At 40.5% G+C, this 14,572-nt stretch overlaps 1 long non-coding RNA gene across 2 annotated transcripts in view; it reads left to right on the forward strand.

Annotated features, from left to right (window-relative positions):
• Positions 1–1,130: 1,130 nt before the first annotated feature.
• Positions 1,131–14,572, forward strand: part of LOC121671291 — a 310,077-nt gene continuing 296,635 nt past the window's right edge. Inside the window, exon 1 of one of the 2 annotated variants that reach the window (XR_006018467.1) lies at positions 1,131–1,366. This is a non-coding gene — a long non-coding RNA (uncharacterized LOC121671291). The remainder of the gene's footprint in view (positions 1,367–14,572) is intronic. The other variant, XR_006018468.1, reaches the window with a different exon arrangement.

Consider the following 14,572-nt stretch of genomic DNA (forward strand, 5'->3'; position numbering starts at 1 on the left):
AAGTGGGTCAAGGGAAGAGACAGCCACAACTCCTTCATCCAGGACAAGAAACAGGCCATTCTGGAAAGGAAGGGAATAACCTGAATTGTTCAATAGATAAGACAAAATTAAGGTGGCAAATCAGATTTCTGTTAGGTAGGAGAAAAAAATAACAGTTGGTGAAACAGCACACATTGAATGTGGAAATATGGCATTTCTGCCATGGGTGCTTTTAAAGAGCAAGTGAAATAAGCATCTGTCAGCAATGTTGAAGGAGTTAGGGCAGGGAAATGTTTTTGCCCATCCCTTAAAATCCTCCTCAGTACTAATTTTTCATTGACTTTGTTAAGATTTTACGGGGAGATTTTCAGCCCTGAAGGGTATGTACTAGGAAGTCCTGTATTGTTTTTGCTGAGAATTTTTAGACACTTTTTCTCCAAGAGTAAGTGGAAAATGTCACATGGGGAATGTCTGGTCAAGTAAAAGAATGTTGAGAACTACAGTGTTTTAGAGTTGTGCAGTGGGCAAATTTGTAAAGCAGATTCCTGTGGTTACTGCAATCAATGTCAAAAATGTTATTTGCTTAAGGGGTTGGAGACACAAACCTTAACCTACTTAGAAGATACTGGTTAATCAATTTGAATAAAATTCTTCTTCCATGTGTGTTGAACCAAGCAAGAGTTTTCTGTTCGCTTTAGAGGTGACAATCCATCATGCCAGTCTCCCTGCCCCCAACATTCTCTGGCATTCATTTTAATTAATATTAATTAAATTTGCCTAGAGGAACTTACTTTGCTGTCCAGATTTTACAAAAGATTTTTCTTTCTGCCTGTCTGCCTGCTTTATCACCTCGGTGCATCCATTTACAGAAGATGTAGATGCAATATAAAATATTAATTCATCAATTTGCTGAGGTTAAAACAGTGTCTCCCCCCCCTTCCCCGGCAGTCATTTGGACCCTGTAGCACTGCTGGGCAGCCCGGGGGAAAGCTATGCTGCTTCCAAAGGGCTGGCGGAGGGCACGGCGGTGCCTCCGGGCACTGAGCAGAGCCTGGGGCGGGTGAGGCCGGGCTGGAGCCGTCCCTGGGGCTGGCCCCTGGCTGCTGCTCGGTGCTGGGCACCAGGTGCGGGAGCAGAGCGCAGCTGGGAGCTGCTGGGAGCTGCTGCTCGCCGGCCAGCCCAACACCAGCCCCGGCCCGGCCGCCGCCGGCCCAGAGGCCCGCAGGGCTCCGGGCAGGGCGCAGCTGCCCGAGGGGCGAGGCGGCCCCAGGTGAAAGGGCTGCGGTCCTTTCGCCCGGGGTGGGGCAGGAGCTGATGGACCCCATGGGCCCCGGCTGCCCCAGGTAAAGGAGCTGCGGCGGGGCAGGGCTGTGCGGGAGCTGTGCAGGTGAACGGGGGCTCGTGGGCAGCTGGAGGGGCTGCGGGTGGGGCCGCTCCCCTGGCCCGTGCCCTGCGCTGCCAGGGACCCCGCGGCTCTCTGGGGGCTGCCCGAGCCTCGCTGGAGGGGTCCGGGAATGCTCCGCTGTCCTCAGCCCTCGCTAGGTATGGGCAGCCTGTGCTCGTGCGGGCAGCCCTGGCAATCCCGGGCTCCTCTGGTCAGATGAATCTCAGTTCATTCCCTTGGCTTTTAAGGGATGTGAGGTCTCATAACATGAAACGTTCTGGGCTGGAAAAATCGAGGTTCATAGCATACGTTCCTAGATGTGCCTCGGTGGTCGTGGTGGGAGTTCTGTGTTGTGTGAAGGGAAAGTATTTATTGTGAAGGAGAGGTTAATGGGGAGTGGGAAATGTTACTACTCCTCTGTTTTATTTAGGGTTAATCTGTATTTTAGCTAAGAGCACAATAACACGGAGTTCAAGTTTCTAAATTTCTGAATCTCAGTGTGTAGACAGCTGTGAACCTCCAAGTGTTTTTTTCAGGGTTGTGGTTTTAATTCTTGTTTTTCAGAGTACATATTGTTATACTTGGAGTATATCTCAAACCATAAGGTTCTTCTGACTTCTTTATCCCACTATTCTGTGTACCAAAGAATGGAATAATGCAGCTTGCAGCACTGTAGAAGATTTATGTAATCTGCTCCCCAAACACAATTTTTCTTGAAACATTGTATGTGTATATATATATAGATAGATAGATAGATAATATATAACTCTGTGTCTCACTTTAATTTTTCTCATGTCCTCTCTAGAATCTAGTTGGATTAATAGCTGCCTGTGTTCTTAATCAGTAGAATAAGCAGAAGATCTCTTATATTTTTGATCATTTATCATGCTGTTCTAGATTACCAGATGTGTTCATCTGAAACTTAAGCCTTTTATTTTTTTTCCATTGTGTGCCCAATTGAACATTGCTGTGTTATATTGGAGATACTAATCTGTAGTAAAATCACTGTAATTATGAAAATGTTCTTAATTTCATTGTACTAAGCATATATTGCTGCACAGGTGCACACTGTAAGAAAATCTAAATTGAAGTAATTTCATTTGTGCTCACAAAGCTGAGAAAGATTTACACTCTTTCTATAAATTAAGGATAATTTTAGGCATTTTAAACTCTAGGAAAAATACAGTCTATTGCAAACTACTTAATTGACATTTTAAAATACAATATAGCCTTTAATATTGAAGTATTATGGTTTGTGAGGAAGCCCAAGGCTAATTATTTTGGCAGCCAGCTTAATCTTTAGCCTAACAAAACTAAGACAACTGTAAAACTTACATCAGTTACTGGTTGTACAACAAGCTGTTTTTCCAAGCATGTGATTGTATTGTTTACACTGACCTGTTTATCTCAAAACAGTTTTTGGTGAGTAAAAATGTTCTTGAAATTAATGCTTTGAGTGGCCAGTTTGGAAATCCCTGAATAAATCTAACTGCCTTGCAGACAGTGAAAGTGTTATTGATTTGGGGGAGGGCAGGTTTTCTTCTTACCCTCTGTCTTGGCTGAAGGGATCCTCCAGATCCTGAAACACAATCATCTGCCACTGTAAGCAGCTGTTGCATCTGGAGCTATCGAGACGTTCCTGTTGCTTGCTCACGTGCACATCTTCCCGTGGCTTCACTGTTCCGATTGCTGAAACCCTCCTCTGCTTCTTTGGTTATTGGTATTCACTTCCAGATTAAGCCTGCCAATCTGGAATCTATTTTTGGCTCTTCTCCCTGGTTGTTGTTCTCTTTTCCATAGATCTTTATGGACAACAGTAATCATCTTGGTTCTGTCTTACTGCATGAAACCATTTAGAAATAGGCTGTTAATACTGATGAGCAGTCACTCTTAATCAGCTGCTACAAACTCCCTTTCCCAGGCAGTGAATGAGTGACCAGCAGCTTGTCTGGCAGTGACTTGAGGATGCATGGGGAGAGAATGAAGCTGACTATTTTATCCCAGGCTAAGATTTCATTTTTTACCTGCAGTTTACTGTGGTTTTTAAGTCTCTCCACACTGTAGCACTTATGGCTTTCTGGTTTTGCTCCCTATAGCCACCTGCCTTTCCTGCTGCTGGCTCCGCGGCTCTGCCACAGGGCCTTGGTTCTTCCCTGTGCCTCTGGCCACACTTGACTGCGGATGGTGCCTGTGGAGTGTCCCAGTGGCTGCCTGGTTTGCAGGGAGGCAGGAGCAGGTGACTCAATGGCTGCTGTCTCTGTTATGACTCAGGGAACAGGGCCAGCCAAACACTTTGCTTTATCCAGAGAGTGCAGGAGGCCGATGAAGTGGCTCAGTGGAACGCATCCAGCTGAAGGGTTGTGTCATACAAGCCTGGTACAACCCATGGACTTCACACAATCCTCTGAATGTAGTTCTTTCTCAGATTGCAAATTTCTCTCTGCTGGGAATTGCCTGACCAATGGCAGCCAGGAGTTTGCTGCGCACCACTGGGGCTGGAACCCCAAGGACAGTTGTTCCAAAACCTGGTGTACCCACACTTTTAGTTGGAAGCCTTTTTGCTCAGTAGATCTGTTATCCCTTAAGCTATCCACATAAACATTATGTGAACAGTTTGAATAGGAGTAATCTTCTTAAAGTAGTTATCTGTCATGGATGGCAGCTCTCCTTGTATTGTGTGGGTACATGTCTTTTAAATCTTGCTATGATCAGAAGGGAATACTAATTGTATTCAGAAGTCTTACTGATAGCTGTAAGAGCACTTGAAGCTATTTGTCCCACTCTTACTCTAGATAACATGTACCAAGACTGGGAGTATCAATAAATATTTGATTACATTGCAGCATATCATCCTCATAAAACTTTTGTTTTGATGTTGCAACTTTGAAAACTCTTGCCTGCAGTTTTGAAATAGGGGTTTCAGTGGATGGATTGGAAGACTGATATGGGTGAAAGGTCCATGTTTTCCTGCTGCTGTTTGGTAATACCCTAAACTTGTCTGTCTCAGATTAGATTTATTTTTAGCTAGTTTCCTCAGCAATGTTTATTTATATTTTCTTATTAGGTTATTTTTTTGTTGGTGGCTATTCCAAGGTGGACTTTGTGCAGTGTTATTCCTTTTGGAGATTATTAATCATGTTTGGTTATTTAAAAGTGGCTATTGTTAATGTTCTTGCAAGAACTGCATATAAAACAGATCTAAATTTTAACTGATAATGTTTATTTTACTTCGGGTAGTGGGGAACATCCCAGTAAGGTATTTGGAAAAGTATATTTATATCTGTTGAACCATTAAATAAAAGAAGATGTGAACAGGTAAAAACAGCTCAATGAAAACGTAAAGGAATCTGATAAATGCATATTTTTCTCTCTGTGTGTGTGTGTATAAATACATATTCTCATATGTTCTCCTTAGTTCCAAAGAGTGCAATAAAAGCTAAGCAATAAATGTCAGTGTTATTGCCAGGCACTTTTGGAGAAAAAAGTCTAAACAGTCTGAGGACAGCTGGGTTTGCTTTAGTGGGAAGAGTAAGAGAGGTACTTAGTGACCTCAGAAATTTGCAGTGGTCAGAAGATGAAAGCATATTTTGAATCTACGAGGGACTTCTAGCTGTTACAACATGACTGTTACTACTTGTTTAGTAATATTTAGTACTAAAAATTTATGTCTTGGGCCTAGGAAACTTTAAAGGCAATTTTTATATATCATTGCAACTGGAATGAAAATACAAACATTTCCAAGTCCTAGACTTGGTTTGATTTTTAGTGTGTCCCCTTGTGATATGAGCTATATGTGTTGTTGTAGAGCAATGCAGTGGTGTACAGCCAGTTTAAAACAGATAAATCTGTCTCAGAAATGGTTACGTAGAAAAGCTTAAATATAATCCTTGGGTCTGTGTAGGACATCCCTATATGGAAGAAAACCCCTCCCTCCATTAATCCTCCACTGCACCTTCTGGTGATGCTGAGGCTCTGCTTTTTCTCACACTCATATTTTTCTCTTTGAACTTGCTCAAATGTGTTGCACTCAGAGGTTATTGCTAAGTTTGGGGCTGCCCCTTAGTCCTTTGTCAAGACTTTGTCTTGTTCTTCTGTTACTGTGGCTTTGCCTTCATTTATATCCTTTTGTGAAGGATGCCCTAGTTCATCCTGATGCTGACATACAATGGTATTCTGCAGAACCTGCATGTGTACTTCTGCTAAACTAATTTCCTTTTGGGGTCATTGATCTCTTTAATGAAAGTCTAAGCATTTTTATGAGCCAAAACCTCATTACACTGTACAGAGGCTGTACTTTAAACCTATCTATTCTGTTATTGTACATTTTAATAAAACTTTATTAGATTATTCTTCTGATGAAAGACAGTAGGAAATATTTCATTCATTAGAAAACTTGAGGTGCTGGGAAACTTAATGTTGCATTCTTGTTTTCAGATTAATTATGGGTTTTGTTATACCTTGTTAATGGTCTTCTGTGAAAGGAGTTCACATAAATTATGCCAAGAAGATAACTGCATTCATGTCAAGATTATCTTTACACATCCAACCATGTGGTTTCTTTTCAATGAATAATAATTTTTTCAGTCTTGATTTATTAAATTTTTTCTGTTGTAAATGGGTATGATACTCATTTTATGAGTAGGTATTTTATCTAAATGCTGCTTCTACCAGTGACACTTTGCTACAGTAGCAGATGCAAATCTACTGCAAATGTAAATCTACTGGAATGAATTTTCTTCCTTCTTTCAGTGAAAAGACTTCATTTTTTCTAAAGTGGTTTCCTATGCAACATGAGGTACAGTAATCTGTACTGTTATTAAGTTGTCTGAATAGGATGAAATGAAATTCCCTTTCCCAGGAATGAAAGCATTTTTATGTAACTTAATTTTATAAAATCCTGGGTAGCATCTGGAGGGAAGAGAATGCTGGGGAATTACAAACTCAGGGGATTTGTTCAGTATGTTGAATCTACTCCAGTATCTTATTTTTCTTCTATGACCGCTGTGCATATGTTTGGGCTGCTACTGAGAGCAGAAGAGGTGCTTAACTTAAAGCTACAAGGGGTTTGTATAGATAAAAGCCACTTTTCCCTCTTTTTTTATATTATAGCCACACCTCATTAGTGTCCTGGCTTAAGTAGGAGGATAAAAATCAGTTCCATTTTGTTTTCCTGCTGCCACTACTCTGGAAGGCTGTAATAAAGAGACTTTTTTTTTTCCTTTTTTTTTTTTTTTCATCCTATTTTATCTGTGCCTGAATTATTCCTATGTTCCTAACTCTGGTTAGGGGGGTTTTTATATGTCTCTTTTCTGCTTTCAGTAGTTTTTTTGCCTTTTTTTTTTAAACCAGCAAAATAAATGAAACAAACGAAAACCAAACTGTTTTTAATCTATCTGAATAATCAAGATAAAACCCCTTGCATATTGTTCATCTTAAAGAGGGAAATTGAAAACTGGCAATGAGGTTCCTTTTGCTAACACAGATTTGTTTGTTTGAAAGTATTTACACAAAGCCCTAGGTGTAAGCAAGCTCCAAATGTAATTTTTTTTTTAGTTGGTACTCCTAATTATATCTTTCAATAATTATTATTCCCCTGTTGCTTAACCAGTGCTGAACCCAAAAGCTGCTTCCTTTGCTACCTGTCAGTCAGAGCATTCCAGGCTTTTTTGGTTTCTTCTCCATCTTAGATCTCCATTCAAAGCATCCTGAACTCTATTGCCCTAACAGAAAAGGTCTTGGCTCTGTGACCTGTGCTTTGCTGTAGAAATTGGTTAGACTTGTATTCTCCAGCTCTGCTTGGGAGACACGTGGGTTTTTTTGAATAGCAGTGTCCAATGGTGTCCGTGTTCCTGGGACCAGTGTGGCCATTTGGCCTTGGGCAGCCGCCCAACCCCAAGCCAGCTGTTTCTCACACCTCCTGCCCTCAGTCCCCCCTGTGTTTCACCACTCTGGATGTGGCTTCCAGCAACAGCCTTGTTTATGTATGAGCTAGGAAATACTTTGTAATGAATAGGCATGATCGTGATGGAATAAATACCCTGTTGTAAAGTTTCACCCCACAATCTGTTTAAAGGAGAGACTCTTTGGTGTGTGCAGTGCTGATAAAGAATATCTGCTTTCTAATGCTTCAAATTGTGTTAGAAAGTTTATTTTCCAGCTGATTTCAGTGTCACTTCCAGCCCCCACTCTTAGACAGGGCTCACTGTGCTGTCCTCCACTTGAACATCAGTGTTGTCCCAGCAACAGCTCCTGCTTCGTTACTGTTGGTGTCTTACTGCTCTGAAAGCCCCACAGCTGAACAATGGGGATGGGCAGGGTGGGACGTGGCTCCCAGCAGTGGGGGTGCTGCATGGGGGCTCCGGGGCTTGGGAGAAGCTGTGGCAAACCATTGCTAGCAGAAAAAGGAGTTGAAAGAAGATGGGAAATCTACAGGTAAAGCCAGTTTTCTGCCTTTTGTTGGGAACACCTTAGCCCTTCATGGCAGTAAATAGTCATAACATGAGGGAAAGTAGTATTTATTTCAAAATATTGTGGAAAAAAATGAAATAACAGTCTGTATGGCAGTGAGGCTGATGTTCAGCTTTTGTATCCTGACCTGAGTGTTTAAATTGCTTTTTCACACAGACTCGTTTTAATCCTAAAGTTTTAAACTTTTAGTTATATATAGGTGTCACCACCAACCAGGTGCTGTGGATTACATCCCTTGGATTTCATTATCTTTTTTCTTTACAAGAAGGGTTTTAAATCCTGCAGGATAGGAGAGAGAGTGGTATGAAAAGCTTTGCAATGCTTCTGAAAGCGTTTAGTCCCTGAGACTTCCTGGACCCCATTCTGGTTAGTTTTGGGTTTAGTATTTAATCTTTTAAAAGCCCTTGGGAGCCACCAGCTTGAACATTAGCAACTATGTATGAAATATATGCCAAAGCACTAATCTGTATTAGGTGCTGTTGAATTGTTTGAGTTATGTACTTCTAAAATAAATATCTGTTTAGAGTGACCTACTTCTGACACACTCTCTGACGTAAGGAGCACCTTTCTTTCCAGTAAGCAGATCCCTTTGAGGTGTTTCTAATCATAGGAATAAATAGTTTATGAATATAAATCATATGCGCTTTGATCTGGTTCAAATTCCAGGATAAAGCCTTCCCATACCTTCCTGGAAGTGATTTACTTCTCACCGCCCCAAAAGACCCCAGGCTTTGGCTCCTGACAGGCATTCTGTCACAGGTAAGTGAGGGGCATTGTTGCACACACCCTAGGAGCTGTACTGAATCATGAACCAGTCACAATTTGGCATATGCCAATCCAAAAGATGTGATGGGACATCCAAGGATGGGGCTGCTGCTTTTGCACTTTTTGGTGACGAGAATCCTGTGGAGGGATGGATTTGTTGGTTTGTTTTTTTTTTCCTGTTGGGAACAGTTACATTTCCAAACACTGCAACTGCTTGACAATTAGTGTCTAATCAGCAAAATCCAAGAAGATTTGCAGTTTTGGATCTCTTCTAGACTCCTTCTGCTGCCCAGTCCAAAAGCTTATTGGAATGCCTGTGGTGGGATAATATTTCAGGGAGTATCTGAGACATAGTCCTTGACCCTGTTTTCACTTGTCAATAGCTCTTAATACTGTTCAATGTTCTGTATGAATGAGAATAAGCTTGTGAAGTCTTGCTGGGTAGATGGGTTGATGGATCAATACTGACCTTTGCCATTACAACTGCAATTAACACTGAGTATGAACTGTAATAGGAGTAGCAGTTTCAGCACAAACGGAGATGGGGAGAGGGTTTGCAGGGCGATATTTTACTCTAAGGGTATTTTATGCCATTTTTGTTGTCTCTGAAAATGTCACTGAATTGAGAATAAAGATGTACGGAGAAAGGCTTGAGGATGTGGCTAGTTTTAAATCAAATCTGTTAAGTGTGGTTTGTTTCATTCTTTGCTTTTTTCCTTGACAATGGAAAACCTCTTAGGAGTGAGTTTAAGCATCTTCATTAAAAACAAGCTACAAATTCAGCTCATTTCTCTCACTGCACTTGCTGTGTGGTTTGTATGAAGAAATGATATTTATCTCAAGGAGATCTCACAAGCAGTGGGCAGACAGGATTAGCAGCACAGTACTGTCTGTGGCCATGGCAGAGAAGTCAGAAGCTTTTAAGGTCATACCTGTGTTCTCTATTGTTTTGGGGGTGTTTTTTGTATTTTTTTAGGGGTTGGGGACAGCAGTAAATATGTGAGGGGGAAAAAGATCATTTTCACAGACTTTGTATTGATGTAGCTTGAAAATGAGAACCAAAAACAAGAGAAAAAGGGCTGTGTGGGTGGAAATGATCAAGGACAGTCAATCCACTTCAGAGTACTTTCTCTCTTCAAAAAATAAAATAAAAGGCTTTTCCACTGTGTACCAAATCCCAAACTCTGCATTCAAGTGAGAAGCTATGTTTGTGGGTGGCTTTAACCCTAGTCCTTTTAACCTACTTTTCTCATGGGCATTTTTTATTATGAAATACAGAATTGTGAGGGGGCCCACTTTAAGAAACAAGAGGAGACACCAAATAGTTGAAGTCTCCTATAATTTTGGCCAGCTTTGTTTATAAACTCAGGAAGACTATGTTTACAAGTAAAGAAATGGTAAAAGAAATTAATTCCCAGACTGTGTCCTGACAAAGCATGAGTGGTTGAAAGGGTAAAGTGAAATGGGAAAATGAGAATGAAAACTGCAAAGGAAATTTAAAAGTAGCCAGGAGACATTAAGTGACTGGATGGAGAACAGCACAATTTCATTCTTGAATACTGCTGGATTTTGCTGCCCTGACTAAATTAGTTTTTTAACATTGCAAAGAATTAAAAGCCCTCTCAAAGCTGTGCCCTCCTTGTGATTGGAGAACAGCTACCAGCACTACAATATAAGATTTTCATCTATCCACAGATACTTGTGTGGGTGGAAATAAAGTAAAGAAAACATACTTTCCAGGTTGGACTACGTGGTATTCCCTTCTCCAGAAAAAAAATTCCTTTTTGACCATGACTGGGAATGAGTGGGATGCTGCAGATACCTGTCTTGCCTCTGGCACTCCTGCCAGCTGCATGGCCAATACTCTGCTGCAGAGCAGTGAGAAGAGAGTCAAAAGTGCTGGGGGGATTGATCTTCCTGGATGGGTTCAAGTGCAGGATGTTCCCCAATGTATCTGGGAGAAAAAAGTGGTATTGATCTGTTCTGTGGGAATGTTAAACTTGCACTGTACAGAAAAAATCTCATTAAAACTCCCCAAGATGCTCTTTACTGCTATTGTTGGCTTTTTTAAAAAACATTTTTCTTAACATCAGTTTTCCTTAGATTAAACTGCCTCAAGTGTAACAGGATCAATGCAGCTATCTGGGGACTGATATTGGTAAAAAAATAATTGTAATGCCGCAAATAAAAGCTATTTGCCATGTTATCTAGTGAAAAGCAAGGCAGAATCTTTTATTTGTTCTGAAGCACTGAAAACCTGTAATTCCAGCTCTTTGGGTGATTTTTCTCCGTCCTGTGCTAGAGATAGTTCTCAATGTGACAATCCTGCCAATCAAAGATGATGTAATATATACTTTTAAAAAAATTTTTTAGTAAAAACCAACTAATGTGTTTGAAAGTAAATGCAGTTGAATGTGACTGTAACCTTTATAACATGGCAGCTCTATATAAACTCTAGTGGATTAGATCCTTTCTTTTATGTTCTTTTGAATTATTACAGAAGTTATTATATAAGTAGTGGTATACTTTATGATATTTTTAGACTGCTGCAGTAAAATTTTAAAAAATACAATAGTAAGTCTCCTTCCCTTTTTGGATTCCATATATAGATTACCCGTCTCTCAGATTTTTGAGTGTTTTAGATGTTGCTTAATTGTTTGGGTCTAAATTGTTTCTGAAAATGAAAGTTCATTTCATTGTTAATATGTTACACAAGTAATACCTTGGGGTTGCAATGTTTATCAGCTGAAGAGCTCCAAGTAGTTTGGAAATGTGTTATTTATTATGTATCTGTAGAATAATGAGGGAGCTTTGTTAAATTCATGGCCTGTACAGTCATGTTTACAGCCAAGCCTGCACTTTGAGGAGTGGTCAGAAAGGAGAGCCTGTCCCCTCTGGACTTCATTTATGGGGGTGAAACTCCCTCTGGTTAGGAGCTGACTGAAAGCTGTCTGAAAGTTCAGCAGTGAAAGGTAGGGCTAAAGCACTTGCATCAAGGCAATTTACCTTTTTTTTCCTCAGTTTGCCTGGTATGCAAATGTACCTATACAAATGCAGTCTGCCTCTGTTTCTCCTTTTGAATTAAAGAGGGCATTGGTAGTAACTCAGCATCCAGAAAAAGGGCAGTTTGATTCCAGAGATAGTACAGCAGCAGAGGACCTGGTCTCTTATGATTCATCACTTCTGAGAAAAAAGATATGGACAGATCAAGGTTTACTTGTTTGATCTAGTTCCATTTTTTCTCTGTCAATGCAGCAATCTTCTAGCAGTGTAATCCCTTAGACCATCATTTTTGCTTGACAGCAGCTAATTGCTCACATTTTTGTCAACTTTTTGACCTTTAAATGGTGCCACTTTTAACAGCACTTGAAAATGGTGACTGCTTTTAGAGAAAGAAAGAAGAAACAAAGCATGCATTTCCACATTAATTAGGATATATAGTGCATTAATGACAATCATGTTGTCAGAAAACTTTAGACACTTGGAAGGCTGTCATGATGGGCAGTTGTTATTTCTTGTCATCTTCCTTTCTTTTTCATATCCATAAAAGTTACAAGTGTCCCCAAGGGTAATGTGGCTTGGTTGACAGTGTTTTCAACAGAATACTGCTACTGACATGAGGGGAAAATCATTGTATAATGTACTGCCAGACTGCCTGTGGAGAGAAACTGGTGGGGAAAGGAGGTGCTGTGACAGTCCCCATGTCGTGTGGATAATGCCTGACTTGCTAGATGATCTGGACAAGCAATTTCTGAGTCCGGGAGACTTCGCCGTGTTTGGGGTACTAGATGTCTTCTGAAAGACCTGAGCACACAGCTCTGACCTGCGCTGTAGGTCTGGCTTCACCTCAACGTGACAGCTCCTGGAGCTGAGATGTGGGTTTGATATCCTGTCCCATCCCAAACAAGGAAGCAGGCTGGAGCTGATGGTTGTCAACAGAACTGTTTGTTTTTGCTGTCTCACAGACCTCCTCAAATGCTGGGGCTCCATTTCTGTTGTGTGACTATGTGGATGGAAAAGCTGCAGGGGAAAAAAATGGTGAGGGTGTAGTTGCCACTGGAATAATTTACTGAGCTTGTAGTTACCTTTGTATTGCTGTCACTGGCCAAAGAAAGCCTCTGGGAAAAGATGTGAAGCACTGTAATCACTTGGTTTTGCCTTACTTAGTGGAATGCCTGTCTATAACTTTAGATTTAAACATATACAGACACCTTTCATGTCTGCTTTTTCTGGTTCACAGATTGAGGCCCCAGCACTTAGTAAACTGCTTTTACAGGCTTCTCTCTGCTAAACTTGCGCAGAGGACTGTACAAGTCTTCTGAGTATAGCCAGACTTTGAAAGCAGAACATTACTGAAGAAAAGGTAAATCCACAGGAAAGTGTAAGTGCGTATTTCAAGACATTGAAAGATTAACTTCCCTCTAAGACTCTTATAGCAGGTTATTAAAAAATAGAATACAAGAATAGATGTTCACTATGTTTTGGTTGGGATTTTTTTATCAAAGGTTCCCTTCTGACCTGTTTCAAAATCAGTTTTTACTATACCTCTTATATTGTCTTTTAGTATTTGGCTGTGGTTCACCTTATATGAAGCAGACTTGTGAATCCTAGGAGAGCTCTTTACTGTCATTATCCTACATATTTGTTTATTTCAGGAGTTATTAGTAGCTGAACTATTTATTTTCAAGTAGGTGGATTGAGTCACTGAGTTCTGGAATTATATTAATAAAATCTGGATACTAGATACCTTGTCTCAGCGAGCACATGACTTCCAAACAGCTTAAAAGATGGCTTTTCCCTGACTTAAGTATATGAATACTTATATTTGTAGACCTTTGAATGGTCAGTATAAAGTTACAGAGAAGTAGTGAAATGGCACAGGTAATGTTACAAGTATTCAGCCTTCATAAAAGCAAAAATAAGATCTTCTAGGAGAGAGGGGTCAGATGCTGCTGCTTTAGGCTTCTGGTAAAAGTGATGTGGGTTCTTCTGGCTAAGGTCTGAGTTTCTCTTGTCTGTCTTTTATGGAAAACAAAAGCCTGATCCTTCTGTTGGAGATAAATGTGCCCTTTCCACCTTTCAGAGACATGGAAAATACTGTCATATGCTATATGTGACCTTGAGTTTTGCAGGATTTTGTTGTTTAAATATCTAAAATATTTTCAAGTTAAAAATCTCTACATGAAAGATCCCAAATAAAAAGCGTCTGTATTTCATTGTTTATAAATCCTGAAAATAACTTATTTACTTACAAACCAGGTGTACTTTTAGAGCACTGGATGTATTCATAATATTTCTCCTAGTAAAATAATGATGGAAATTGAAGCATGGAATGTTAATTAAATGTTAAATGTTTTCTTTTTCATCGTGTTCTTCACCTTCTGACAAAATTCTGAGAAGCACCCTGGAGCAGGATGGCTTATTCTGTATCATAATTGACTAAGATCTCACAAAGGAACTGTTTCCTAGCTCTGGGCTGTGCACATTAGTATTTAGATGTGTACTGGGTTTGCATGGCAGGGTTCTGATAGCAGGGGTGGCTACAGAGGTGTTGTCTGTGAGCAGCTGCTTGAGGCTTCACCTACATCTGACACAGCCAACACCTGCCAGCTCCAAGACAGAGCTACTGGGGGCCAAGGCAGAGTCCATCAGTGTGGTAAAAACACTTCAGTGATAACAGTTAAGAAAGCAGCCAGCAGGGCAGGGAGGAAATAGAGAACTTGAGAGTGAAGTTAAGCTGTTGAAGAAGGGCGGAGTGGGCAAAAGGCATGATATGATTCATGTTTTATTTCTCATTATCCTGCTCTGATTTGATTGGTAATAAATTAAATTAATTTCCCCAAGCTGTGTCTGCTTTGCCCATAGGAGTAACTGGTGAGTGATCTCTCCCTTCCCTTACCTTGATCTAAGAGCCTTTTGCTTTATTTTCTTCCTTGTCCATCTGAGGAGGGAAGTGATAGAACTTCCCTGGTGGGC

The sequence above is a fragment of the Corvus kubaryi genome, unplaced genomic scaffold (assembly GCF_017639235.1).
Source record: "Corvus kubaryi isolate FWS band 111438036 unplaced genomic scaffold, C.kubaryi_AGA036_p1.0 37397, whole genome shotgun sequence".
NCBI lineage: Eukaryota > Metazoa > Chordata > Aves > Passeriformes > Corvidae > Corvus > Corvus kubaryi.